Source organism: Microtus pennsylvanicus, chromosome 21 (genome assembly GCF_037038515.1).
Source record: "Microtus pennsylvanicus isolate mMicPen1 chromosome 21, mMicPen1.hap1, whole genome shotgun sequence".
Taxonomy (NCBI): Eukaryota; Metazoa; Chordata; class Mammalia; order Rodentia; family Cricetidae; genus Microtus; species Microtus pennsylvanicus.
This window is the reverse complement of record NC_134599.1, coordinates 29371234-29398270: the sequence shown is the minus strand read 5'-3', so window position 1 is coordinate 29398270 and position 27037 is coordinate 29371234. Positions and strand designations below refer to the sequence as shown.

General features: G+C 40.7%; 1 protein-coding gene across 9 annotated transcripts in view; it reads left to right on the top strand.

Moving 5' to 3' along the window:
- Window positions 1–27037, top strand: part of Slc8a1 (solute carrier family 8 member A1) — a 357575-nt gene that overhangs the window by 216412 nt on the left and 114126 nt on the right. The gene's annotated exons all lie outside the window — the stretch shown is intronic.

Genomic DNA, 27037 nt, shown 5'->3' with positions numbered 1-27037 from the left:
AATGTGATAACGTATGGAAAATACCTGTAATAATGCAATAGTTAGATTATCTTTCTTATTCTATTGGACAAGAGATGAGTTTTCAACCGAAGAGACAACCTAAACTCTCACTACCAGATGTCGTTCATGTCATCCCGGTGATGTGGTGACATACAGGGAAATACATGAGGGGAGCCCTTTGCTTTTAGACGGAGGACATCACTGCAAAAAGCAGCGGCTGTGTGTTGAACTAACTGAAGGATTTTTCTCCTTCTAAAACACGGGGAAGATGAAAGCTACCTTGCTGCACTAGGAGAACTTAACGCATTAACTTGGAAGTCAAGCTAGCATAGCCACTGTGTCCTCTTGCGATAAGTCTTATGAAATGATAAATTCTATGTTTTTCTTCATTTATCCATTTATTTAATAAATGGTTGCCGTATACACCCTACATTCTAGACACCCCTCTAATAGCTATGGGAACAGATAGTCAATATGTGTGTTTTCTGCTATTGCAAAGCTTACAACAGCTGAGCGGAGCCGATTAGGCAATTACATATTTATGACAAACAATGCCTTGTCTCAGGTCTGGTATGGTTAAAGGCAACTATAGTGCTCAAAATGGAGGATTACTAGTGGCATGATAAGAAATTAATGAAAAAAATGTCCCTTAGTCAGTATTACGAGCCTATTTACTAGGAAAGTGCTGTTAAATTTCTAGTCTATGAGTTCATATATTTTCCCTGTTCAGATCCCTTGACTTCTGCCACTTAGTTATGGCAAGGGCTGAAGAAGGCTGCTACCCAGAACCAAAAGAATGATCTGTGAGTAGATCAAATGTTACCTTTGTTCCTTTAGGTCCATGATCTTTCCAATGTGTTAACAAAGCCCGTTTTTATTCACTTAACTTGTTTCATACAATAGTTGACAAAGGTTTTTCACTAGTAAAGGTGATACAGAATCCTGTGGTTTTTCTTTTTTTCTCCACTCTATTTGAATCTTTTCCAACCATTTTCCCCCAGCAAATCGAGGGAACTGGGCTATGCAGGGTTTCTAATAAGTGATAAAATCCATCCACAGGCAGAATGGAAAGTTCTTTTTCTACAGGTCTAACCAAATATACTGACAGGACATTTTATCAGTTATTGTCCCAGTTCCAGCCATTTCATGATAGCCATGCCTATTAAACAAGCTGAGTTGGTGAGGGCAGAAGGAGAGTAGCAATTTCATTCACAGCCCACTTGAGAGGTTCGCCTCTTCTCAGTGACACAGAAAACAGGGATCCATAAGCATCAGCCTGCGGTTGAAGCAGTATCATTAGCCTGGTAAGGAGAGAAGTGTGCAATGATCCAAGGGCAAAGATGTCGTACAATATGCACAGGAGTCTGTGAGTAGTTTAGAGAGCAGAGCTGGTAAGTGGCCAGCATCGCTCTAGTAACTTTTCCCTCGGGAAAGTTTGCCCTAGAAAATGGAAGGAGACAAAACGTCAGGTACCACTGCACAGCCTCCTGCATAGTGTTGTGAGCCTGCAGTGTCCAGCAGTGAGCAGACCTCATTTCAGTGGTCCCAGAATAGATGCCCCCAGTTTCTCCTTTATGCTCAAGGTCCTTACTCCGACCTTTGTGATCAAAGGAAGCAAGGAGTGGCCTCTGCTAATTGATGAGCTGTGGGTCTGGGGGTAGAGACTTCAGGTTATTGCAGTTGTTGAAAACTGACAAATTTGACCTATGTGAAGCTGGCTCCCAGATTCAGTTGAAGAAACTGGGTTCAGGCCTAGCAAGCACAAGGGTAGGAAACTTGAGACGACCAATTCTACAGTTTGGGAAGAAAAAAAAAATCTCTGCATACAGTGGCCAGAAAAGATGTCCTCCTAGAAGTAATTTAATTGAATAGCTGTTTCATTGTTTTGAAGTAAACCATGTGGACCAACTTCTAGAAAGTGTTAAAACTTACTTCTGGCTTCTGGGAAAGCAAATGAAGCCATGGGTATTCTAAATGCTTCATCTTCTCACTGGTAAAGGTAGTGGTCTTGACTTATTTAATAGAATGGGTGCTCTCAAGAAGTTAATTTGGCCCTTTGATGCAAAGTGGATCAAACTGAATAGATTAGGTGTGTTTTGTTTTAAATGTTTTCACAATGGTTATTTCCTAGTGTGTCATTGGATTCTAATAGGTCAGGAGTAGGGCTTGGACGTCCCTCAGCAAAGAATCATTAACAGAAATGTCATAGTTGCCAATCTTGTTTCTGGTCATGCACAAGGAGAATCACGCTGTAAATAAAACGTAATCTTTTCTCACTACCTCCGCAACAGCCCTGAGTGCCACATGAAAACTAAATGACTGCCTTTGGACCCAAAGAACATCACATAAATAATTTAAACAGTGATTTTGTAGCTTTGCAGCCTCTATCCCATGTAGCCTTCAGGTCCTGAACCACAGGGAATGAAGGGTTTCTTTAACTACCCAGGCCTCTCAATCAGTTCTATTATCTACCAGCTCTCTCCAGCTTTTTCATTACCTTTCCTTCGGCCTTTGCTCAGTGAATATCTCTATGTCTTTCAGGCCAAGAATAAGAGCAAAAGGGAAGTCCATTTTCTCCGAAATAAAAGGATGTACTCACCTGTATTTCATTTCTAATAACCAGTGAGGCCTGAGTTTGAATACTAGACCTTAATCTTTTTTTTCATTTGGGCAAATAAGGAGAAGTTAGGCTGTGCTTCGGTAAAAGCAACGGTAATATAACCAGTAGCTTAAAGTAATCCTGGATTGTTTTCTTTCTCACGATTCACATCCATCATCACACGCAGGAGGCTGTGGATATTTTGTTCCTTCTTCTGGACACAGGTTACTGGACTATCATCCAACTGAAACATCAGTGTTTGTAGTGGCCCAGGAAAGGAAAGCTGCCTTTAAAAGCTTCCATCTAGAAATACTTTGTGCCTTCCTCACTTAGGTTTCATTAGCAAAACAAGTCCCATGCCCACCTCCGACTCCCATGGGGAACGTGAAGCACAGTCCTCGTCTGTACGGACACACGGAAAGTCGTCATCTGCCCTGCCAAGATTCCATTTTCCCACCTGCAAAATACTTACTGTTCACTCCTAAGGGATGTTGTGACTGATGGCCATGGAAAGCGTGTTCCATGCCGAATAAGAGTGGCTTCTCCTGCAGCTCAGTCATATCTACTATTACATGTCATTTAAGGTGCAGACGATGCGGTGCTTTATTGCATTTTATGCTCACAACAACCCTGCACCTTAGTTATCTTACAAATTACATGGAGACTAGAAAGGTAGAAAGTGGCCTTCCGAGGAAGTAGCTTGCCATGAGAGAGCAGTGACTCCAGTCATCCTGCTGGTGGCCCTTGGCACCCAGTTTAATGCTTTTGACGCTGCTCTGCAGATGGTTAAGACTCTAAACCCCGTGTGTGTGTGTGCTCATCTGTGAAAGTGAAAGCTCCCTGGGTCATGTCTCCTTTTCATCATAAATCAAGAGCAGCTCCTCCGATAGTTAGGAGTGGAAGTCAATGAACAATGGATGGTATTGTATTTGCTCTATAAAATAAAGTTAATGTTTCTATACTGTAATTTAAAGTGATTTATTAACCAGTAGATAAAAAAAAATCTACTAGAAATGTTAGGGCTTCTCTTCTTTGATCTTCAAGTTATTGCGGCATTCCCGGTGGATCAAAGGCCATGTTTATCAGCTGATCTCTAATTCACCACTGGCTTTAGTCTTCACAGTACCTAGATAAAATAATCCACAAAGCTTTCGCAACTGAAGACAGAAACTACTAATTTAAAGGCAATAAACTGCTTGGTCCTTATCACACAGAGAGCTCTAGTGGTAGAACTAGAATGGTTAATACAAACCTAACGTCTCCACCTTCACGGAATTTAAGGCTTGTCCGTGGAGCAGTCACTGAATAGAAATGGCACAGAATGGAAATGTGTAAGGTTGTCAACCACAGATTTGTGTTAAAGCAATTGCATTCACATGCCCTTTCGTAAACCTCCCCCAGATCCTTTCTATTGCCTTCCTTTTGTCTTAACCAAGAAGACTTGGAAGGAAAGTGTTTGTTCTGATTGAAAACCACCGTGCCAGGTCTAGATGGCATTGCTGCTCAATGCCCACTCACACATGTTCCTCTTTAAAGCATTCGCCGATACCTGCACAAGAATGAAGGCAAGTGTGCTTGACTCTAAAGGGCCATGTGCTCTCCCTTCACTACATTACTCGGGCACTGCTTCCTGGTGTTCAGACGATACCAGACCTTCTGCCTAGAACTAGCATTGCCTAAATTTCTGAGAGGAGGGGACCAAATCAGCCAGGTGAGAAGCTGGGATTGAAATAACCCAAAACTCTTAGGACACATGTGTCAATCATGGTAGAGCCTTAGCAAAATCCCAGCTGTGCAAATCCTAATGTACTCTCTTAGGGTACTACTCCTGTTTAGTATGAAGGAGAAACCTTTTCAGCCACATGGAAAAATAACCAATAACTAGTATCTGAAAGAACCAAAAAAAAAAAAGAAAAAGTGATTGCTTCAGCAAATACAATCTGTGGTTCTATGGGCACAGAATGTTTACAGCCAAGGCTTCCCTTAGAAAGGACTCCACACACCCGGCAAGTACACCTCAGACCGGCTTTACCTTTGATGTGATAGAATGTTCATGGCCTTTCTCCTACAGAAGATCCTTACGTTTGACCTGCTTCTATTGCTTGCATCATGCACGCAGCATATGCTGAGGGTTAAAGGCAGACATAAAGAGATCCTGTCTCTCTTCCTTGTTGTCCTTTTACCAGTCTCCATCCAGACCCTTAGCTATTTTGGGTAGTTCTACCTCTTTCGATGTACGGTTGTCAACAAGATGGAGCATTCCTGACCAAAACTGAGCGAATGGCTTGACTGAATACAAGAGAGAACAGAGGGTTTCACATTTCAAAATGAGAAACTCTGTTTCAGAAATGATGTCTAGAAGTAGATCTCTCTCTCTCTCTCTCTCTCTCTTTCTCTCTCTCTCTCTCTGTGTGTGTGTGTGTGTGTGTGTGTGTGTGTGTATGTGTGTGTGATATTATCTGACAATGATCAGTAATAGAGTAGATTAGGGGGCTCATGGGACAGAAGAAGAAGTTGCTAACAAATGGCTTTTGAAGTATGAATGACTGTAAATAACTCAAGCAGACAGTACAGGCATGTTCCCCATAAACTCTGGACCTTTCGGTTGTTTATTCTACAGTAAATAAAGGGTTTATAGTAAACAAATTGTTCTCTGGACATTTGTTACTGGGTTACCATTCTGGTTTGTCCTAAAGAAGTAGCTTGACAGCATTAGATTAACATTTATTTATACAGAAGAAAATTTTAAAAGATACAAGTAGTGAGAGGAAGAGAGGCAGAGTGGATTCTCCATTCAAAGTCCTGGATTAAGGAAACATGTCACTGCTAATGTACAAATACAAACAATGCTGGTTCGGTTGAGTGTTCTAATATAAGGTGTTAACAATGTAGTGCTACTTAATTAAGTTCATAGTTGTTGATGTTTTGGGGAATGACACATTGAGCATATACAATTTTATAGGGAAGATAGCTAGAAAGCATCCTATGGGCCACTCCATATGACTAAACCTGGTGAGAGAACTTGGGTACCAAACAGAAAACACAGAAGCATTTATTCGAGGCCTTAAGAAAAGAAGAACAGAGGAAGATAAGAGTTGAAAAGGCCATTGAGGCTCAGTTTCTCTATATTCTACAGATATTGATGTTCTTAAAATTCAAAACTACTTATAAAATAAAACACAAAGGTTTTCTGCACTCATGACACTGCCTAAAGCCAGACCACTGAGACTTGTATGGAATGTAAATATGAAAAGGTAAAGAAATGGGCAGAAGAGAGTCCCGATAATGCGATGGAAAGGAAGGACTGGCCATCTAGTAAGTCTCTCTCTCTCTCTCTCTCTCTCTCTCTCTCTCTCTCTCTCTCTCTCTCTCTCTCTCTCTTACGGGAATCCTTGGGTTGGACAGGCTTGAAACAGGGAAGACCCCCAACTTTAAAACTTTAAGACCCCGGGTATTTGTGTTGGGAAGGTGCTTCACCTTGGTATTGAAAGAGTTCCTGCTCAGAACTTCAGACCCAACTCTCTCATTTATGAATTAGACTGATTATTGACTGATTTTTAGCATCAATGCCTATCAACCCAAGTCTAACTACCCATGGCCTTTCTTCCCCGCTCCACTTGAAGCATGCCTTTTTGCAGGACTCCTCTCGGTTTATGACTATCCATTAAAACTGTGCCAGGCACTAAAGAAACAATGAGAAAATTATCATTTCCATCTCTTGTTCTTGCTAATTCAATTACCACCATCATGGGATACCACCATGGATTCGACTTTATGCTGAAAAGATCAGTCCTTAAAATACACACCAATCAAGTCCAGAACCTTAGAGACAAGAAACGATAGTAAGTAAGGTTGTATACAGAAGATCATAATTCCAACCAACATGACCCTGGTCATCTGAAAAAAGGAATGTGGTTCCTCGTACTTTGAGAAGCGATGTGTTCTTGTCCTCAGCACAGCGGTAGCTGGCAACAGTGGCTAGGACCCATCTCAGACCTGCCACTTAATGAGGGAACAAATTGCTGAGTGTTATATGTGACATTGGAGATGCCAGTGTGCAGGCAGTCAGGGATGCCGAGGCTTGTAATTTGAACAAAATGTCACTGTTGAGATTTTCCTTTTACTGTGCTTTTCCTACAACGTTAAATCACAGGGTTTTTCACAGGATAATAACACAAAATGTTTGACAGCTTTTCCCACAATTGTTTGGCATTCGGTTTGCCTAATTATTGTCAGTATCCCCCACACGAGTCAGCTGCTGGAGAGCGATGTCAGGGTAGGCGTGGTCCTTCCCATCCTGCGCTGCTCTGCTCCTGCTGTTGGATTAGAGTTAACCATCATCCATCTTTACCATGGAAAATGCTGAATTAACTTTGGAATCCTTTGTTCACATGGGGATGTAGATCTTCCATCCCATCAGACAGAAAAACAAAGCCATAGCAATCTGGGGGAGAATGCTGAACAGGTCATCTGAAAAGGAAAAAGAAGGGGGTAGGGAACAATTCCTTTTCAGCAGGTTTGTTGAAAAACTGGGGGCAGTGCAGAGACAAGTCATTCTCTTTACTGAATGAGTATGGATTTGAAAGTTTTTATTTATACAGTCACCTTGCTTTGTAAAGCAAGAGAATTATTTGTTCTATGTAACCCTAGAAAGAACAAATTCCTGGAAGGGGTGTTGCCATGAAGGGATGTGATTTTGGAAAGAGTGGCTATCTTGGTAATTGGTTTTTCTCTCTGGGAATTTACTGCTGATATTCCTACCACAGACTATGTTGCCTACAAGGAGAATCAAAAAAGAAGTGGCCAGCTGGGCAATGGTGGCACATGCCTTTAATCCCAGCACCAGAGAGACAGAGGCAGGCAGATCTCTGTGAGTTTGAGGCCAGCCTGGTTTACAGAGTGAGTTCCAGGACAGGTTCCAAAGCTACACAGAGAAACCCTGTCTCAAAAAACAAACAAACAAAAAACAAAAGACAAAAGAGGCCAGAGAAAGAATGGTGGGGAGTTATATATATCATGTGTTTGTGTTTCTGTGTGTGTGTGTGTGTGTGTGTGTGTGTGTGAGAGAGAGAGAGAGAGAGAGAGAGAGAGAGAGAGAGAGAGAGAGAGAGAGAGAGAGAGATGTAAGTATGTATGTATGAGTGTACACGTGGATAAGATAAATATTTCATTCTTCCTATTACTCTTCTCAATGGTCTTAGTCCTAACTGTTGGAAAGGTGATAATGGGTGGACTCCCAGGCTGGACTCACTGATGAGATCACCTGCTGTTATAAATTTGTCAGGAGAAGCCTCCTCCACCCACTCCTTCCCCAAAAGCTGCATTGGAGGAGAGACTGCCAGAGATAGCCAAAAGCTTTCTCAAGTGCCAGATTGGATGAATAGTCCTAGCATCCCCACCCCTGTGGATACAGGATGTGCCTTTGGCCTCAACTCATTCTGGAGAAAGCCCAACTCACAGTCTGAGGGTAGGATTTTAGGCTATTCTGAAGACTTCTATGCTCACACCAGGCTGCCTGACCAACTATCAGGAAGTATTAAGTGACACAAGAAATGAAAACCAAACACACAGACACACAGACACACACACACCTATATAGCACAAGAGAACAACTAATTTAAGACAGAAATTGAGAAGACTAAATATAGCCCACGGAATAGATGGGAAAGGGTGCTAAGTAGCTACATCATAGAACAACTGAAAAGATAAAGGTAATTGGCATATTACCTGCAGCTTCTGTCATATGAATCCACATGCATATGCCATGACAGTCATGCATTCTTCAACTCACAAAAGTACGTCTTGCTCAGTGGGCCTCTGCTGTGGGAAGTCCTTCTGTGTATGTGTTTTTTTTTCACCAGTTAATAAATAAAGCTGTTTTGGCCAGTGGCTTAGCAGAATAGGGCAAGGCAGGAATTCTAAGCAGAAAGAGGAGGAAAGAGTAGGTGGAGTCAAAAAAATGTGGCCACCACAAGAGACAGACACCTCCACCAAAGCCTGCCAAAACTTTGCCGGTAGGCGACAACCTCATGGTGATACACAGATTAAAAGAAATGGGTTAGTTTAAGATATAAGAGGTAGCTAGCAATGTGTTTAAGTTATTGGCCAAATATTGCAAATAATATGGTTTCTGTGTGATTATTTCGAGGCAGGGCAACCAAAAAAAAAATGAATGAGCAGCCTCCACCAACAAGTCTCAGTTTTAAAATTTATTAGAAGGACTCCCTTTGAAGGTGGGCAGTCACTTTGAAAAATAGTCACACACTCCATATCCATCCTGCCTTCTTCCACAATCGGTGTGGTAAGGCATTCAGCTTAGATCTAGAGAGACCAGTGTCACTAGATATTCATTTAACAGTCGATATTAAGAGGTGTATACCTTATGATGCTCAAATAACTTACAAGCATAAAAGACAGTCTTTTTTATGTAGATAATCCCATATCACTCCTGGTGGGCTTCTGCTGTTTTGGGGAGTCTTCACACAGATCTAGGGGCACTTCCCAGGACCAGTGATCTTCTTCTAGTTCCCCCAAACTAGAGTCATTGTACAGAGACCCCGATTTCAGCTTGATACACACATGGACACAGAGATGGTGCCAGGACGGATGTGGAGCTGGCATCCTTACCCCCGTCTTTTGAGCCGAAGTTACTGCTCTGGTTCGGTTTTCCTGAACACGTGGATATAGAATCCGCAGCATTTGTTTCTTTTGCAAGCTGAAATCGTGCCTTGCAGAGATGCTGTACAGTTTGAAAGATAGCCTATTTTTACCATATAACGCAAAGGAAATATCTCACTACCCATTCATTTCATTCTTCTCTTAATTCGGCATAGATTTAGTATGGGAATTCTGGAATTCTCAGGATTGGAGACCTTCACTTCAACTTGACAAATGAGAAAACCAAACTCAAATGGTCGAGTTACAGAACCAAAGATCCCACTACCGTAAAAGAGCATTGCTTGTAAACACCAAAGTGCCCTGACGGAGTTTAGAATGCCACTGCCTTCTCAGCATTGCCCACCTCCCTCACTTTAGAGTGAAGACTTTCCCTTTACAAAACACAAAACAAAAATGTTTCCCCTGTGAATGTTCATGACTGGAGGGACATTCAAGAGCTTGTAGGACGCCGAAGCTCTGGATGCCTGCCCTGGGCTGTGCCTCCAGCTGGTTCTCTGCCCACTTGCAGCCTGGGAGCGGGCAGATGGTGGGGATATCATCGTTTCCACCATGGAGGTGGGGGGAGGAGAGGTTTATTTCAAATTCCTTCTTGTTTATCACGCTGAAATTATCTCACATCTGCGGATGTTGACCAACAACCAGTCGGATAGGATTCTTGTTTTAAGCTCAGCCATAGGAAAGAGGAATCTAAGAAAAGATTTGTCGTTTATGGGGAAAGACAGGAGGAGAAAAGAGGAGAGAAAGGGGAAGCGGGGAGTGTAAGGGGAATTAGGCAGAGAAGGGTTAGAAAGATGGATGCTGGGGCTCCATCCTGTATTGTCTTTTTTATTAGATGAAGCTTCAAACGTCTGCCTCAGGTAATTGCTTCCTGGTTAACATACATGAAATTACATACATGGTTAACATACATGAAATTACAACTACACATGTTGGACTCTGAGAGGAAGTCGCCCACATTGTCACAATGAGCTTGTCCACCTTGCCGAGCAGGAATGCAGAGTTGAGATCTAGAGAGTCTGGAGGATCTGACTATTTATAAACTCTAGGCTGATGAGACAGTGTTAGGGATTCCATTACCTCGCATTGTATAACATGTAAGTCCCAAATGACGACTCTCTGGAAGGAAATTTGAAAGGCTCTAAGTTTGAAGCCATTTCTGGGGGAAGATGGTGTGTTCCAAAGTTCAAGATAGTAACTTAGTCACCGAGCTTTGTGCTGTCTGATGACCTTACTTGAAAGGACTGTCGGATGTAGGATTCTATTGGTGCACAAACAAAAAAGCCTGTTTAACACTCAGACTGGGAGTGGTTTGATAGAACAAAAAGGAGTATTTTAAGGAGTGTTTTACTAATTCAACAAGCCAGCTTTGAGCACCGTGGTTCTGACTGCCTCTTTAAAAAGTGTTACCCTGTTTTCTGACCTTACAATATAGGGAAATGACTTACAACCCCAATCTTGTTTCTATTTCTTGACGACTGACAATTAGGCTATTAAAGGAACTTGTTTTCTTTGAATATGTAACTACCAGTTCTCTCATTCCCTGTCTGTAGGATGGAAAGAAACCAATGAAGCATAAAGAGGTTTGAAATATTACTTTATCTCCTTTTAATGCAAGCACTTCTATGATGAAGGTCTGAAAAGAAACGTTCAAAAAGGAATTTTTTTGTTTTGGATAAACAAAACAAAAACAACAACCACTTACAAACAAATAGCAAATGTATAAAGAAGTGATTAATATCTGGGCTTCTTCGAGCTTAATCATTCCAAGTTCAACAGGGAAATAAGCTGCAATTCAAAGCCTAAAATCAAACTCACATTAATAAACAATAAATTCTCATCACATAAATAAATTCACACAGCTACATTACAGAAAATCTAGAGATAAAGATTAAAAGAAGGAAAAAATTCATTCCCTATGCATTAGTAATCCCCATGAACTATTTTTTATTGGCTCAACAGTTTTACACATTTGTAATCATGTGATAGAAACCACAAACTCCTTCTAACTAAACTTTAAAAAAAATTAAAAGCATGTTTGTGTATCACACAGCTTGAACATCCTGAGGGTACAGGAATGCTTGTTACTTCACTGTTTTCCTAGATTGCCCCATACGTATTTAGTAGATTTAATAATGAAGGAGAAATAATTGTTGTTGCATATGAAGCTGGTTAAAAATAGCCTCTGGAGAATGAAGAGAGACAGTTGCATGGAATTGTCTTTGCTTCCTTGACTAGCATGACTTCCTTGAGATCAGGACTTAGCTCTTTGCCCTCTCCCTATCTTCCAGGTACTATTCAGGAAGTCCCAACAATCAGGCAGCATGTCTATTGAAAAGATCCCCTGCCAAGACTGCCTCACATAGAGAATCTAAAAGCATAGGGACTTTCATATTCACAGACTCTTGAGACAACACACCAGGCTCGCAAGCTTTGTTTTTAGGTCATTTATTAAGAGGTACACACTGTCTGCCTGGCTTCTCTCACAGACCCCCATTCTTGTTTTTCTCCCTCTGTGCCTGCCACCTCTTCCTACTCCTCTGAAAAGAAGCATGTCACACAAGAATGAAGAGCTTTTCCACATTAGCCCCGCTGCCAGCCAGCCACTTCTCTTTGTTTAAATCTGTTTACACAGTCTCCCTGGCAACATAAGGTAGAAGTTGATATTTTTTTATATCTCTGACTAGCAGGTTTGGTTTTTCCCGTTGTCTGAAGGTTGCCCACCTCACACTGTGTGTTATTTCTGTTGTGGCTTTTCTTTTTCTTTTCAATCATGAAAAGAGGATAACGTTCGCACCATATTTTAGGTCATTCTTCCAAAAACACCTTCAAAACTGATTGCTGAACAAAAACATTTCTTTTTTGACTACAGCTGTGAATACTTAACTCTTCCCCAAAAACAGTAGGTTCCAGAGATTACTGCATGTTCTCAGGCCTGATAGCTTCATGAGATGGTGGGAGAGAACCCAGGCTGTGGGCAAGATGGAAGGGAATGCAGCCCAACCTCCTGGCCAGTGGAACAGCCAGAGTCATAGGTCCTCTTTTGCATATACATACATATTTTACAGTTCACTTGTGCCTAAATTCAGTCCAAAATACCCTATCTCCTGTGCTTGTAAACTACAGACATTTAACCCATCTGTAGGAAAATGTGGGCCACAGAGAGGTAGGAACCACACCAATGGTGTTTGCCCTTAACCAAAAGAAAAGATCACGTCAGTCAAATAAAATTCGGAATGTTAGTTTCTGAAAAAGATTCAAGATCAGCAGACCAGTCCATTCCTCACAAAGACCCTCAGAAGGATTATCTGGGAGGAGGGGGTTCCTCCAAACATAGGAATTTCACTCTAGACTTAGATTCTCTTGTGGTGCTACATGCTACCATGTTATCTCTCTCTCTCTCTCTCTCTCTCTCTCTCTCTCTCTCTCTGTGTGTGTGTGTGTGTGTGTGTGTGTGTGTCACACCTTTAAAAAATTAAGACCAGCCCTAGGCCATTAAGTTTGGAGTTTACTTCTTAAAGTTACCTCAAAATTCAGTTTATTAACTGAAATGTCCAAGGTGGATATGCATGAAGCATTTGCAATGAAGTCTCCACCTTTCCTTGTGTGACATTTTGGACCAAATAATTCATTAGAGTTAGTCAATGTGTTTAGTATTTAAATGAAGGCTTGGAAAATTTTATTACTACCAACAAAAGAATCACATTGTGGTTGATAAAGCAATAAATACTACTACTAATAAGAATAATAATACTATTCACAACTGGCTTCCAGAACCACCTCAAACTGTGCTAATAAACATGCTGGAAGTAGGAAAATACTTTTTTCACAACAGCCTCTGCTGGAGAGTGAGGTACAGGCCTCTCCACTCACTGAAGAAACACTAAAGGTTAAGAAACATTACCAAAAGCATTGGATTATGCAAATGAACAGTAAGAAATGGGACTTTAAAAACCATGGATGCACTAGGAGCGACACGGTTGCTTTGTTTTTAACGTTCATTTGGGTAGAGAAACCAAAATCTTTGCAATCTATCTCTTTATTTCATCAAGGTTTGAGGCAATCAATCTCCTTTCAAGTAAGGGTGGATATTTCCACATCAAAACCCTGGTGGTCAGTTGAGAACTGTGATGGACATTTCTAATAAGGAAATCTAAGGCACAGCGTCAGCCCTTTCAAAAACATGTTTAGCATTGGGCTGCCCGTTTTCGGTCTAGTAACATGGACCTCAGAGTTGTAGCTTTTCCTGCTCATTGATTTTTTTTTTCTTTTAAAGAGAGAAAGAAAAAATAACAGGTAGGAGCTCAAAACTACTTTAAAACAATAGAATTTTGTAGACGCTCCTGTTCGTCTTGTTTGTCTCCCAGGATGCTCTGCAGGATCCAGTGGCAGGTGGAGGCTTGTCTCCAGGCCTTGCTGCTCTCAGGAGATGTTCCTAGAAATAAAAGCCCTGTTTCACCCTAGTGGTGTGGAAGTGAAACACCAATAGAACGACAAATTTTATTTGTTGACTTGTTTGGCTTATGTCCAGAGCACCAGAAGTAGATCTCAGCCATCTTCTTACAGGCTCCTTGCTAGACACCTTCATCTTATTTGCATATGCTTGCCAACCAATCCAGTCACACCAAAGATTGAATACCATTCAAATGAGAAGAGACTGTGCGTTGCTAAACCGAGAACAAAACAGGACTTATTCTATTCTTACCCCAATAAGTATGTTAGGGTACTCCTACTGCTGTAGCGAGGTACCCTAACTGCCTGACATCTAAAACCAGGAATAGATATCCTACACTTCTGGAGGCCATGAAGTCTAATGGCAAGGCTCCAGCTGACTTTTATCTGGTAAGCCCTACTTTTCAGGCCTTCACATGATAGAAAGGCTAGGAAGCCCTCCAGGCCTGGTTACAAACCAGGGCTGGAATATCAACCAGTCTTGACCTCATGACCTATGACTTCCTAGCGGAGTGGGAGTACACATTCAGCCCTTAAGCAATTGGGAAACTCAAAAAACAATTTCAAATAGCTTGTTTTCTGAAGTGAATACTTTATTTTTACCCACACCTGAGTGCAGTCAGGTTCTTCACTGAGTCTTAATATCAATGGAGATTTAGAAATGCTCATTTATTCATTTATCCCTTAGAATGAACCGTCTAATTCACTTTGTATGAGTATAAATAATTTTAAGGTCATTATTTAGCATGCTATTTTTTTAAAAGAAATTTCATTGGGAATTAAGCATAGCTGAAAGAGATTTATTTTTCCCGTATAAATCTGTTTTGGATAGTAGCAGGCTGTGAAGCCAGAGAAATCTGATTTCCAATTACCATTGTCATAAACTGGTACAAGTGGAACCCTGGTGGCTTTCATGGAGGGTGAAGACCATACGGGTGAGGGACAGATAAATATGCCATACAGGCAGAGTTTGAGTGTGGAGTTTATTTGAGATAAAGGGAATGGAAAGGAAAGAGAGAATGAGAGAGACAGAGAGAGACAAAGAGAGACAGACAGAAAACTGCCTTCTCAGAGAGAAGAGATAGCAGAAAGGAAGCGATGAGGGAGTGAGCAGAGCTTGTCTCTTAAAGGAACCTTTCACCTGCACACAAAGTACAGTCTGGGTACATACTGCCAGTTGACAGGACAGTAAGTCATAGAACTTCTATGCATTTGGTGTGTGTGTGTGTGTGTGTGTGTTTTCCTAGAACTGCCAAGAATTCCTTTTCTTTTGTAAATACTTTTGCACTTTATGTAAATTGTCTGTAAAATACGTTAAAGAGACCTATTAGCACTTACCTTTAATGTACTAACAAAAAAGAATTAAAACAAAGCTATATGCTAAACAGATGAAAATGTATGCATTTGTATTGGGGCCAATACAGCTAATGTGACATGTGACTTAAATGCCCTCAGCCTCTTTTTCTCATTTTTGAAGCACCATCTGGTGCTCTATTATGCAGGGGAGTGTGTTTAGCTAACCACATTAGATCTCAGAGTCATCTATGCATACACACACACACACACACACACACACACACACGTGCACAAACACACACGTGCACAAACACACACACAACTTTTTTGTATTTTTAAATTTCTTAGATCAGGATTCTACTACATTCTTAGATTCAGCAATTCTAGTCAAATGACAAACTGAGACAAATACATCTGGATTTGGCCTAACTAGGAATCTGATTGGTCAGGAAGTTGACACACCCAAACTGGTTCCTTGCCTTCACCTTGAGTAACTCCAAGACCTGTCCCTGGGGGTAGTTGCCACTCCTTTCCTTGTTTTGGAAAGCCAATGCCCTGTGTTTGCAAAGTTTACCAGGGATTAAATTCCTATCATAGTTGAGAATTGATTCCAAAGCACCAAGTCTCTACTCCTACCCAGGAAGATGGCTAACTCTCCCATAGCAGTAATCCAGAGGAGTAGGCTAGTCTTCCCCTTCAATCTGAGAATGTTCTTCGTCATTCAGACACTATTTTTCAGAGTATGTGGGGAAAGACTGAAGAATGCGGGGTGGTTGTGAAAATTCTCCACATTGTGCCCCTTACTCACCCCCTCCTGCTTCTCTACCTCTCAGAGATTTGTTAGGCTGTATATAGTTTCACACTGACAACCAGAGTGCATTTGTATAGACTGCTCGCATTATTAGATCATCCTACTTTAAAATGATGGAGTTAAATACAAATGGGAAAAAAAAATGGTCCCTAAGGGATCCTAACAGAAAATCCTATACAATAGTCAAGATGTTTTTTCAAAAATTATACAAAGAATTCAGATCGTCTGTGAGCATGTTCAGTGTGAAAGCAACCTTTGTTTATCATCTACCTTGGGACCAATGAAGGAGCCATGCTGTTCCCAAGAAAAGGTCAGAACTGGAGGCACAGTACACTCAGCTGGCATATCAGGAAAGCAGTCTGTACAAAGGGATTGACTCCTAAGGACGCCGACCCAGAGTATGCCAGCTCAACTACTGGGATCCAAAGCTCTTCTGAGAACCCAAGAAGAAACATCAGTGAACTATTTGAGGACTTGTGGGAAGAAATAGGTACAATGAATGAATCAGTGAAGGCCAATTGTAGTAAAAACAAGCATTCATGCACAGGAGCCACAATCCCCTTGTTAAGAAAGGACCATCTGCTTTTTTTTTTCAATCTGTATGACTAGGGTTTTATTCCAGAACCACCTAAGTAAACTGCCAGCTAATTTCCCCAGACCAAGGAATGCATTTCCAAAGTAAGAACTGTGTAAATGAGTATCAAACGTTTGAAGCATCTTCATTTATTAATGTTTCATATTGTGTGTGTGTGTGCATGTTTGTGTGTGTGCATGCTTGCATGTGTGCAGGTGCCCATGGAAGTGAGAAGAGGGATTCAGATCCTGAGGATCCAGAATCTCGCAGGAGGTTGGTAGCTGCCCAGTGTGTGTGCTGGGAACTAAATTCTGGTCCTCTGCAAGAACAGCAAGTGCTTTTAACATGAGTGCCACCTCTCCTGGAACACAATTTCATTTGAACTTAGGTATGTACAACTTAAAACTCAGACTGAAGCCTAAGTAGCAACAACAGCACTTAAAGCTAGGGAAGCAGCTTTAAGAGAAGAACAGTTCATTGGAATGTATTTTATAAAGTAGTTCAAGGCAGGTCACGTGACATCGTTATTAAAATCACAGGTCCTGAATGTTTAGAAGGCATTCAACAGGTTTCTGACAAATAATGTGAGGCCCAACTGTAGCGCCAAGCTAAGCATGATGTCTCATGGGATTTTAAAACATTCTATTTGTCACAATCTATACCGTGAAAGGCTTGCAGACAGTCCACGGAGGAAGGAATTGCGTTTTCAAAGAGTTGGCTCTGTACACAGTATGAAATGAAATGAAAAATATTAATGCAAATGTATACCTCCCTTGGTTTGGTTTCTTTTGCTAAATTAAGTGTTTCAAGTGGGTCTGGTGTATTAATAATGATTGTGAGGCAGAAGCAAGCAAATATACACAGTAAAACCAGACTCTGTGAAATTGTACCTGGTCAAATTCCATGCCTGCTGGGCTGGCAATATGGCTCAGTGGGTAAAAGTCTTCAGGCTGAAGACCTGAATTCAATGTATAGTTCACATGTGGTATATGAGTAAAGAACCTGCTCTGACTCCCACAAATTGTTCCCTGAACTCTACAAAAGTACCGTGGTGTGCAAGTGTCCACAAACAAACAACACTCACACATGCACAGAGAGAGATAGACAGAGAGAGAGAGAGAGAGAGAGAGAGAGAGAGAGAGAGAGAGAGAGAGGAGAAGAAAGAAAGAAAGAAAGAAAGAAAGAAAGAAAGAAAGAAAGAAAGAAAGAAAGAAAGAAAAGAAAAGGTAATAAAAATTACATGTCTGCTAAATTGTGCTCCTAAGCACTCTGCCAGAGAAAATTCTACCCTACTGACCAACTTTATCTTAAAAATAACTTTTTTTTCACATACTTAAAACTTTTATCATGATGCCATATTCTCTACAAATGCTAAAGTTGCCATCATCAGGTAATAAGTCACAGGAGAAGCTACTAGTTCATGGGGCAACAGTCCTCTGTTCTAATGCCGTGTGTTGTCAGACCTTCTGGCTGGTCCCTCCTCTGCATATGCTACCTGACATTCTTTAAGCTACATCTTCTGTGCGTTTCCTCCCCACAGCCCCTTCCCAGGTTTGGTTAGGAGTCGCTTCACTCTATTCATAATTCATAGCAGGCTTATACAGTTTTCTTCCTAAGTGGACATTTGACCTTACACTATAATTTTGTCATAAGGAAAAATGGCTTTAATGTATTTCCCCATTCATGGACTTGTAGCTACAGAGAGAATGCTGGAAATGGGAAAGGAATGGGACATGGGACATGGAATCTGCAAGCTGAAGGGCTGAGGGTCTCACTGGCAACTGTCTGTTAGCCAGCATCAAGAACAGCAGAGCATTCTCATGCTCTCTTACCTGCCCTCTCTGTAAGGCCGACTAGGTTGGAACAGAAAGGCTTCTCAGTTTACACCAAATTCCTCACTTTGATTTACTTAATGGTCAATTACAATTCACATCACAGCCCGGCTCAGGTTGCTCACTAGTATTGGTTGCCTGTGTTGAACATGACCGTTTCTGTAACATCCCAGGGCCCAGAAGCTACCTTTAAAGACTATAGGCTGTCAAGTTGTATTGATTTGTGAGAATCCTTATCACTTGGTAACGTACAGCAGACTCTTTCCAGACAATGACTACTCTGAGATCTAAGACCCAGCTTCCCCTTCCCTTTGTTCAATAAACCTACCACCCATACTGCCAATACTCTCGTTGAGAGGAAGAAGCCTCCAGACTTCAGGATTTTTCCCGTGGGTGCTTCTCTGTCTACCGGGTCCTCTACATTTCCCCGAGACTGCATGGAACCAAAGCTTAGTTGGAAACAGACCCGGGACAAACCCTGTTCACTGTACGGGCAGGCTGAATAGACTAGTGCTTACATTAGGACCATTTTTCTCCTTTTTCCTTTTCTTTCTTCGTGTTGTGCACACCACTTGCATGCTCAATTCCAAAAACAACATTCTTTCACAGAATTTGCAGGGAAGCCATGAGGTGGAAAAAGCAGTCACATCTTCCCTCATGGTGAGATCATGCAGGAAGAACCACTGGATGACTCCCAACCTAGACTTCACAGGTTGGTAGAAAAGGCTGTCATTCCCTTGGCATGGCTGAGAGATTTCAGGAAACTGTAGGCATGTGTGTAGAAGACGCTTGCATAGTAGGAGCTCAGTAAATGACATCAGTGTGTGGACTTCATCTTCTGAACCGTTGCTTTCTTAATACAACTCCTGACACAATATCTTAGCCCTTAGGACATCTATTTATCTTCTAATCCTTAGTAAGGAGGACTGGAAAGCTCACGATTTCTACCCAGGAGAGATTAGTAGACGCAGCCATTGCAATGTAAGGATTTCAGCAGTGTTTTCATGGGTCTTTCCATTAAATTAGTCAAACGTCCACTTTTGTTTAAGAGAAAAGATACAGAGTTGCCTCCCTCACAAATCTAGAAATGCCACATTCTGACTTCAATCCAGCCTCATTCTACCGAGTCCCCTTGTACTTTGCTCTTACTGTATGGATTTTCCTTGAGCTGTTACAAGTGTTGTCTGTTGCTCCTCCATCAGAGAGAATAGTCCATGGGATTCTTGCTACATTGAATAGTTTATATTAGTGATTGGGGGGGGAGGACTCAGCTGGGCATTTGCTGCAGAGTTGGCTGTCTTTCCACTGTTACTATGGTCACAAGTGCAGGGGCCAACCCACCAGGAAATAGAAATGCGACATTTCCAAAAATACACAATGCTGATGTAATACTGCATTCCTTAGTCTGCTTTTCTCAAAGCCGAGGTACCACATTAACAGGATGCATTTGAGGAAATCACTTAAGCAAAAAATAAATAAAACCTAGGTTACTACTTTCTTAATGTAAAATGTTATATTTTTCTTTATTCCCAGTGAAAATCCTTCAGGTAGTTTTGTGGGAATTCCTTCAGCCAATAGCGTTTGAGTACTGGCCTTAGGGCGTGGTCTGTAGACTGATCTACCAGGAGAAGCATGCTAGCTAGCTCTCTTGGGAGGGTGAAGCAGAAGCAAACTTGTGTGGTCGTTCACATTTCCCCCGGGGCAGAGCAGTGGACACGCTGGCTTCCACCTTGTCCTGTGTTGTGTGAGTCTGTGTTCTCCCATTGAATCCCATTTCCTTTGTGTCTCCATAACAAAGACAATTTGTAACTCTTGCAATACAACTCGCATCCCGGCAGTGCTAAATTGACTTCATCTAAAAAGGCTGGAATTTTCTTCAAATCCAAGGCATCAGAGTTATGGCATATAGAAACGAAGGACATGAAATGATTCTCAAAGCAGTAGTGTTCTTCCCTGGCATTCAGGGTCCCCTGTATTCTCTGTGGTTTTGAAAGCAAAAATGTGTGTTTTCTCATAATTACACTGCATATGTCTCCTGTGGTCATCGTTGTAACCGTGAGTCACCTTTTCCTCACGCTGACAAAAACCCTGGCGGAAATATCATAAAAAGAAAAGCTGTTGTCCCATGGTCAGCTGGCTCTGTTGATTTGGGGGTTATAGCAAGAATCTACTGAGGTTGGAGACACGTGGCCAAAGAGCGGCTCATGTGATAACAGCCATGAAGCAAAGGAAAATGAGAAGGGCTGGGTATCCTCACATCCCACTCACAAGCATGACCCCAGGAGCCTTGCTTTATCACACAATGTTCCGCCTCTTAAAGGAGTCTCCATCTCACAAGGGAATCTCAGGCTGAAAGCCAGTCTTTAGGGGAACAATTCTACCTCTTAATATCAACAGCTAAGAAAAGAACACATGCGTCACTAGGTTTGCTCTTGTAAATGCAGAGATGGCACAAAGGACATTGTATGCTGCGTGGTTCTCTTTCCAGTCTTCAAAAATTTACTCAGAGGCACAAATTTAGTTCTCCCCACCCCGACCTGTTTTCAGTCATGGCCTGTCACTTTCCTTGAAGTAGGTCTCCTTGTTTATCTGCTGCATCTGCATGGTCCCTATGTCCCCAGGGACTCTACTGACTCTGCCTCCCAAGTCCCAAGCTTGCTGGCTCTCCAGGCACTCAGGCATGTATGTGAGTTCTGGGAATTTGGATTCATGTCTTCATGCTACCGTGCAACATGATTTTACCTGCTCAGCCACATTTTACCACGACCACCAGCCCACCCTTTTTATGAATCTTTAGAAGGTGGGTGGCTCAAGTTTGTTGGGTTTATTGTTGTTGTTGTTGTTGCTGTTGTTTGGTTTGATGTGGTTTCTTACACTAACGATAGACACAGATTCTTCCGGTCTCTGGTCCTTGCTTTTCTTATGCCCGGATGGCTAAACAGTGCTTCGAGAAGATGCTGAAAGCAGTACTAAGGGAAGAGAGCTGGTGGCAGCTGTTTTCCTGGCATTTGTAAGCTTTAAACACTCTGAATGGCAGCTCCGCTAATTGGTTTCCTATGTGGAGGGTGGCACTCTGAAGGAGAGCTGTTGGGTGCAGTCATTATCATTGTTAGTAGATGGGGATTTATAATTATGCCTCTTTCTGTTCCGAGCACACGCCACAAGACAGAAGCCCCAGAAACACTAGATGCATGGCACAGGGTGCCAGGGGGATAATGACATTACACATCCGGCAAAGCAATCCAAAACTGATGAAGCGAGCTTTTATGAGATGTAAATACCTAAGGTTTTCCTTTGTTTCTCAAGTTTATATTTACAAAGACAGAGGCAGTGACTTAGATATCTTTGATGTTTTCATTCTGGATTACAGTAAATTCCTATTAGACTCACTTCCCCTAAGGGTTCCCATGTGTCTAGTTTCTGTCTTTGCCTGTCTGTTGGTCCGTCTCTCTTTCATATGTATGTATGTGTATATATGTATGTAAATATGTGTATACGTGTGTATGCATATGTGTGTATATGTATGAGTAGCATATATGTGTATATACATATATGTGTATATATGTCACTATCACAAGATCAACACCATTTTTACTACCTAGAATAGTTGCATGGTACTACCACTATATAGCAATAGCTGTACTGAAAATTCAGAAGCCCATCATAGATTTATGTATTTATTTTTTTGGGGAGATAACCCTAAGTCAGAAGCAAGTTGTGGATATTTTATCATTTTTAATGTTTAATATTTTATGCCAAATGCTAAATAAAACACATGTATACATATATATGCACTAGATTTGGATGAGTTTGCTAATGTGTATAATGAAAAACCTCCCAGTCATTCCTGGACATGAAAGGTAACAAACCACTCTGTGAGTCTCTGGGATTGCTCATAAACTAGAGGATTCAGCATGCATTTCTTCCTTTTTTCAATAAGAAATGCTGGATTTATTTAAAGATTTATTTTATTGCCAATTATTTATTTTATTTTACTTTTTAAAGAACCTATCTTTTCTTATTTTACATTCCAGTCCCAGTTCTCCCTCCCTCCCCTCCTCTCTGTTCCTCCACCTTCTCTCCCACCCCACCCCCATCCACTCCTTAGAGAGGGTAAGGCTTCCCATGTGGAGTCAACAAAGTCTAGCACATTGCTCTGAGGAAGGATCAAGGCCCTTCCCACCATAATCAGGCTGAGCAGGGTATCCCTCCAAAGAGAATGGGTTCCAAAAAGCCAGTATAAGCAGTAGGGATCAATCCTGGTCCCACTGCCAGTGGCCCTGTCTCTGCCCCAATCACGCAACTGTCACCCACATTCAGAGGGCCTAGTCTGCTCCTATCATCATGCATTTCTATCATAGGCTCTAGGTTGGGCTTTGAGAGATCCATGCCCATACCCTATTCAGAAAACGAATTTTGTACAATTTGGGTGCACAGGAGTAATTCTCTGAAGCAAGGAGGGCAAGAAAGAAGGCTAAGGTAGTGTAGATTTATAACATACTCAAATTATGCTCTTTTTACTCCTGTGAGGACTAGAGTGACTGCTAAGTGAATATAGAATGAATTATTATAGCAATAAGATTTATATCTCCTTGCTCAATTGATTTACATTCATGTGCATTTATTTGAATGTGTTTTTCTGTACAAACACATGACCGATGGGAAGATGTTCTCTCTGGAACTTGCTGGATATAGCAGGAAGCTTTTTCTACTCTCAAACTGCAGTGCAATGCGATTCAAAAACTGCTCTTAACCAATCCAAACACTGATACTTTCCAGCTGCAGTTTCATACTGGGCCAGTTCAAGTGCCAAAAGCTAAACCAAGAGAACGCCAAAGCAATTACACCCTGAATAGTAAAGAGGATTTTCCTCCTATCATCACCATATGACACACCATCTCAGGGGCCTCCCTGGACCTGGGGAATCCTCTGCTTGGCCAGAGACCTGCCTGGGCACAGAGCCTGCCCCGCCATCAGTCTCATCAAGAGTTACATAACAGACACTCTCCATATCTGGACATAGCCATTTCCTACTTGCTTTTTAACTGTGATTCTTTAACTGTGTGTTCAAAATTACATGATACATCAAAATCTATCATCAGATAGTGTTTGTCAGTTTCCATAGAGATGTTTCTCAGGATTTGGACTAGGAAAAAAGCACTGGTTTCATAGTTGGCGTCATTGTGGGCTTGTGACACTTGATTCACAAGACTTTACAAAGGAGGTGAAGTCATATTTCACTATGAATAAAAAAACCTCTCTGCCTATTTCATTAAGATATTAATTAGTTTATGGGGCTGGAGAGATGAATCAAATGTGAAGAGAGTTTTCTGGTCCTTGAGAAGGACCCCAGCTCAAGTCTGAGCACTCAGTAATTCCTGGCCCCAATACCCAGGGCTCACAACTGTCTGTAATTTCAGTTCCTAAAAGCCCAGTGATCGCTTTTCACCTCTGCAGGAACCTGTAAATATGTGGTATATATAAAGTCATGAAGGAACACACACACACACAACACTATATGTATGCATACATATATATATATGCATATTATATAGAGATGTAGATAGATATTATTTCTGTAGAGATAAGTAGTATTCTACACATGACCTATAATATACTGATTGAAGAGATACACCCTTTAAAAAAGTTATCAAAATTTAATTACATTTAGTAAATTAGACTTGACTCCTGGGAAAACAAAGAATGCAATAAAGGCTCAGATATTTAAAACCAAAGTTTATTTTGTCCTCCCACCCACATGAAGCCTAGATCAGCTTAAACCCGTCATTGATAGGACTGTCTTTTAGGACATAGCATGGGAATTGTGGGCAAGGAGAAGGGGCAGGGTCCTCAGGTTGAGTCCAGCTAAAGATGTACTTGTTGTACATTTACTGAGTCAAAGCACTTAATTTTTTCCATGTGTCAACTTCTGAATATGCAAAAAGGAGAAGTAGAATATATTCTGTATCGTAGCACTGAAAATACTGGGCCTTCTTACCTGGTGTCAATAGCAAGCCAAACAATAGAAATGAAGGACAATCTCCAGATAACTCCATGATCTTACTGTGCATCAGGAGGACAGATAATGTTTCAAATATGCTTCTATAAAAAAAAGAGAAATAGTGATTGAAAACTAGGGATGTCAATGACAAACACAACAGAGCCAGCAGTAGGGTGTTTTGTTTATCTTCAGATACACCTACTTTGTGTCCCGTTTTACATATTGACATTGTCTGCCTGTCATCTTCTCAGGTGAAGCTCATCATTGTGTGTATGGCCTTAGTTGATTGAAGTCGAGAAACCTCACTGAATAATTTAGAAGTCTCCATAGAATCCTTTTTCCCTTTCACAATGCCATTAAAATTCATCTGGGAAACTATAATGGCTCAATAAAAGGAAAGCAGCTCATATTTTGAATTTGTTTCCAAGATGACAATGACAGGTGCAAGCTCTGGTGTAGGCATATGTTCATTTAAAAGGTTAGTACAATTATCTCTGTAGAGGTAAGTGTCTTTAAGAGAAACATGGTTGTCTCTACAGTGTTAGCTTAAAAAGAAAGTGGCATCTATACATAATGATGTACATTAATTTACACCATCAGATAAATAATTCTCTTAGGTCATTAGTCATAACAAAAAATCCGTGAACAATTCGTGATATGTTTTCTATAATAGAAATCTACATTAACATCATGGAATAGTCAGGTTTACGCCTTTTATAAAACCTCTTGAATATTTCTAAGTTGGAGAAGATTGCCAGGGATGTTGCTATGGGTTGACTTCCTTTTTCTCTCATTCTGTAATCTTCCATCGTTTTCTATAGATAGATGTCATATAAAAAGTATGGCACTGAGATATGTACTATCCTTTGGAAGAAAATTTGAATATGAAAAAGTAACTTGGACAGCATTTGCATGTCTGTCTGCCTTTTATAATAACATCTTAATCAGAGTATCAACATGGCAACCAAAAGTAAAACGATGTGACCACTCAATGCCCCTTAGTTTTCCCTTCCATTCTATTACTACAAATCACCCAGCTGGCCAACACAGAACGGTTCAACAAAGCAGAAATTTCCTTAGATATGACCAAGGTCTCCACAGGGTGCCGATTTTTATGAGTTCCCTAACTAGATGCTGAGACTTGTCTGCCTTGATTGTATAATATGAGCTATTTTCTCAAGCCTTGGTTCTTTGATCTGAACCAAATGCTCTGGAAAACATTCATGGCTTACTGTGTTGAAGACACAAGCATCATTCTACCAAACTGTAAACATTTTCACCACAACATTATTTTACTTCTATTTCCCCCTTGAATTTGTAGTTCATTGGCACTGCATTTTAAGCATCCCTGAGTAGAGCCCATGAACATCCAAACCTTATTCCAACATTTCTTAATGGGCTATATTCATGTTCAAACAGGAATGCTGATGAAGAGAAAATAACTTTTTTAGAGTAAATTGATTTAGAGGGTGGTGGTGAAGGTGGGTGTTTTTGAAATAGGTGTTGCTAGCTCCTGATGAGAAATACACACATCACAGAATCTTTACCTGAAGGGTTTGTCTTCCAAGGGACATGTATGTAAAAGATATAAGAGTTAGTAATTGTTCAAATGTCAGGAGAAAAGTTCAGTGGAAGGAGTTCTGAATGCAGAAGAATTAATTTTGATAGTTATAATAATAGATTTAAAATAGATGGGAAACCCACTTGGAGTCAGTCCTAAAGGGTGGGGACAGGATGAGGAACTGCACCAAATATCAAAGAAAGCAGAGTAGATGAGAATAGAGGACTGAAAAGAGCCATTTTTAAACAAATAGGTACCTTCCCTTTAAATTAGCAGTAGTGAAGATTGAATGGGACCATTTGAAATCCTAAACAACCGGAAGCCTCCATGGTAGTATACATCAGTATATCCCTAAGCATATACTGGCTTAGGAATCCATTAGATTTCTATGTCAGAAGGGAGTATCTATGATTTCACTCACTCACACACACACACATACACACACTTCAAACTTTATGTCCATTTTGGTACTGTGCTTACCATGGCATCTTTTTCTCAGAGAAAGAAAAGAAAGAAGGAGAGTGACAGGGAGGAAGGAAGAGAAGAATACGAGTATGTATAGATAGATAGATAGATAGATAGATAGATAGATAGATAGATAGATGAATAGATAGATAAACAATAGATAGATGATAGATAGATAGATAGATAGATAGATAGATAGATAGATAGATAGATGATGGATGGACAGATGAATACATAGATAAACAATAGATAGATGATAGATAGATAGATAGATAGATAGATAGATAGATAGATAGATAGATAGATAGATGGATGATGGACGGACAGATGAATAGATAAACGATAATAGATAGATAGATAGATAGATAGATAGATAGATAGATAGATAGATAGATAGATGAATAGATAGATAAACAATAGATAGATGATAGATAGATAGATAGATAGATAGATAGATAGATAGATAGATAGATAGATAGATTGGATGGATGAATGGATGGACAGATGAATAGATAGATGAATAGATAGATAAACGATAGATAGATAGATAGATAGATAGATAGATAGATAGATAGATAGATAGATAGATAGATAAACGATAGATAGATAGATAGATAGATAGATAGATAGATAGATAGATAGATAGATGATAGATAACCTCTTATGGCTACACCACCACTCTTCAAGAAGTATTGAAAATTCATTTCCTTGTTTCATAAAAAGCAAAGCAAGCTGGGAAGATTTTGGTGACAACAGGACCTAGTTCAAAGA